Here is a 3,322-nt window from a genome sequence, read left to right as displayed (position 1 = left end):
TCATTGAAGCAGGACAGTCTCCCCAAGTTTGGCTAGAGATGATGGAGGAAGGTCATTGGTTAATTAAATAAAGAAGCTGCTTGCCCTGATAGGTTAAAACATAGGTGGGAGGACTAAACAGAGCAGAATGCTGGGAGGAAGAGGAAGTGAGGTAAGACGCCTCAGACAGAGACTCAACAGCTCTGCTGTCTGGAGCAGAGACACCATGATCCCGGCTCCTGGGTGGATGTGGATATAGCTCTGCTCTCTGAGACACACGCGGTGAAGCTCTGACCCAGGATGGACATAGGCTAGAATCTTCCTGGTAAGACCGGTGCTCACAGATTATTAGAGATGGGTTGATCGGGATATCAGAATTAGCCAGTAAGGGCTAGAGCTAAAGGGCCAAGCAGTGTTTAAAAGAATACAGTGTGCGTGTAATTATTTCGGGGCATAAGCTAGCCAGGTGGCCCGGGGTGCTGGGGACGCACCCCCGCTGCTCTTATTACTACATAGAGATGTAAGAGCAAGTCTGATTGCATATGGGTTGGTGTCTAACTCCCACCTCTGTAAAAAGGCACCGGACAGGTCTAGTGTTCTCTGAGTGGATGACACCTGGACAGACACTAGTACATGTTTCATTTTTAACAGAGATCAGACCTCTACTCTTACCTGTTGCTTTACAAAACAAAAGGGGGAACTGTAGCGAGCTGCGTGGTGTCACACCTGATGGAGATGTATGATCAACTGAGATGGCTAAGACCTGACCTATGCTATGATCACGCAATGATCATCAGCTGCCTGCATATGCGTGAGCCTATGGGCAGTGCCCACCTGGCAGTTCGGGGTTGGCAGCCCGTGCCTACTTAAGGGCTGGGAGAGGTTTGCCCAGAGAGAGAGGGGAAGAGAGAGAGAAGTGTAAAAAGTCCTGGAATAAAACTGCAGTGAGAAGAGCTCTGGTGGTCGTGTCATTCCTTGCGGGGCAAGGGTGGCCGTGACATCTAATCTTTATGCTTCTACTCTGGAATGTAAAATCTCACTGTGGCTGGACTGTAGTAAAAATCACCTGAAAAATGTGGCTCACAACATTTTACACATTGAAAATATGTGTGTGCGGCGAACTCCTCGACCAGCGAGGAAGGACAACCACCATACGAGGATTCTTCTCAGATCACTCTTTACTGGAGTGCCCTTGGTTGAGAGAGAACATGAAGCGAAGGGGGAAGCAAGGGGCAGAAAGCGAGGGAGAGCAGGAAGCGAGAGGGGGGAAGCGAGAGATCCTGAGAGCACTAAGGGAGCTGCTTATATCGAGAATTGGCACACAGGTCGCCCTGTGATTGGCTGCCAACATTAGCTGACACCAGACTGGGTCGGGATAGGCCGAAGGACCCTTATCTACTGCGCATGCGGGAAGCAGGGGACACACAGCTCTCAAAGGCATAGCCAAATATGGAGTTGTTTATAACCAACAAGACAGGATGTCGGCGCCATCTTGTAATGGCAATCTTGTCCGGCTTGCTACATGTGTGGACTAAAAATAATGATCAACCTTAACATAATTACATGTGTGCTAAAATTTAAAAATATTGGAAAACAAAAACAAAAGCATATTCCAATGTGCCTAACTCAGTTTAATAGATATGTGTATTCAATTCCTTGGGTCTTAAATTCCCCATAAATGTGCTATACGGTATTTAATTCAGCAGATGTCTAGGATGATTCTAATGAAGTTTAACTAATGTGTCCATATTTTCCTCAGTTATTTCTAATTATTTATAATATACAGTTATTCTCTAAGGGCATTGATGTGTTTAATTCATTTAAATATCACAGGATAAGTTTATTTTTCAAAATATCTCATGGGACTTCATCAACATATATTTACATATTTTTTATTTACCTTTACGTGCAAAATTATACCAACCTTTAAGTACACTCTGATTTTATGGAATATCCTCCTGATCTAGAATGGAATAAATAAAGATATGTCTTTATGCATTGCCTGGGAAGAAAGAAAAAAAGACAGAAGGTGTCTTGAAAGTGGTGTGAGGCCCTTGGTTAAATCACAGATAAGAGTGGACACTACTTACCAGCCAACTTTACCATTTCTGAAGCTGGTCCTGGCCAAATTCCTCACTTGAGGACTCTGATTCTCTGTGTTCCTAAAATAAATCCCTCCTTTCCTAGTCTAATAAGTACATTATTACACACATAACTTTAAAAGTCCTCCCAAAATGCTAATGAGATTATAGATCATTACAAGTATTCTGGAAAATGTTCAACCAGATGCTTAGGCACATTTTAATCATTCAAACATTTTATCTAAAATATCCACTTATTTTAAGAGGAATAAGTTTCAGCTAGGGAAGCTAAATAATTCAAGAAAAATAATGTATTGTCTAAGTTTCAATGTTGTGCAAATAGCATTTTATTACACACATGTGGTCTCTGATATTTAGGCCAGATGATTTCAAATGTAATTGTCAGTGTTGAAAGCTGTTTCATTCTTTTATGATTGCAATTGACATTTTATATACAGCATAAAATAATGATAGCGAAACATTGACAAGTACATCTATGTCCTGCCTGTCAGAAAGAACTTCTCTGCTTAAATGAATGACAAAGACACTGCAGAAAGTTATATTAATCAGGGTGAAATGTATGTGTTGATAATTACTTTCAATACATTGTTCTTACCTTATAAATAAGTCCATAAAAAGAGAGCAGTGCATGATATAGGTCTTTTACAAACTCTTTTTTATTTATTCTCAATATTTCATGCAATTGAATAAAGGTGCTCTGCCATTTTGAATAATGAAGAGAATATTTGATAACTATGATGGCTATCTTTGGTTGTCAATTGGACTACATCTATAATTAACTAAAATCCAAAATTGGAGAGCACACCTCTGAGAATATTTGCTTAATTCTAAGAGTGTAATCTGGTTCATTGTGGTTGGAAGACCCAGATTTTGAAGCAGAAAACTCACCTTTAATGTGGGCCACACTTTCTGCTGGAAGCCTATACAAGGACATGGAAGTAAGAAAGTACCACTCCTTGCCTGTTGTCCTCACCTTGCTAGCAAGTTCATTCCTTCACTGGTATTAGAATGTACTTTTTTATTCCAACATATACTGAAGACTAGCTGAGACATCCAGGCTTGTGGACTGAGCAACTACTGGATTCTTGGACTATCCGTTCTCAGCTATTCTTTGTTGGTTTAGCTAGCTCACATGCTGTAGGTAATTCTAATAAATCCCATTGGTTCATACACACACACACACACACACACACAGAGAGAGAGAGAGAGAGAGAGAGAGAGAGAGAGAGAGAGAGAGAGAG

Source organism: Microtus ochrogaster, linkage group LG1 (assembly GCF_000317375.1).
Source record: "Microtus ochrogaster isolate Prairie Vole_2 linkage group LG1, MicOch1.0, whole genome shotgun sequence".
In the NCBI taxonomy this organism is placed as follows: Eukaryota; Metazoa; Chordata; class Mammalia; order Rodentia; family Cricetidae; genus Microtus; species Microtus ochrogaster.
Note: the sequence above shows the minus strand (reverse complement) of the source record.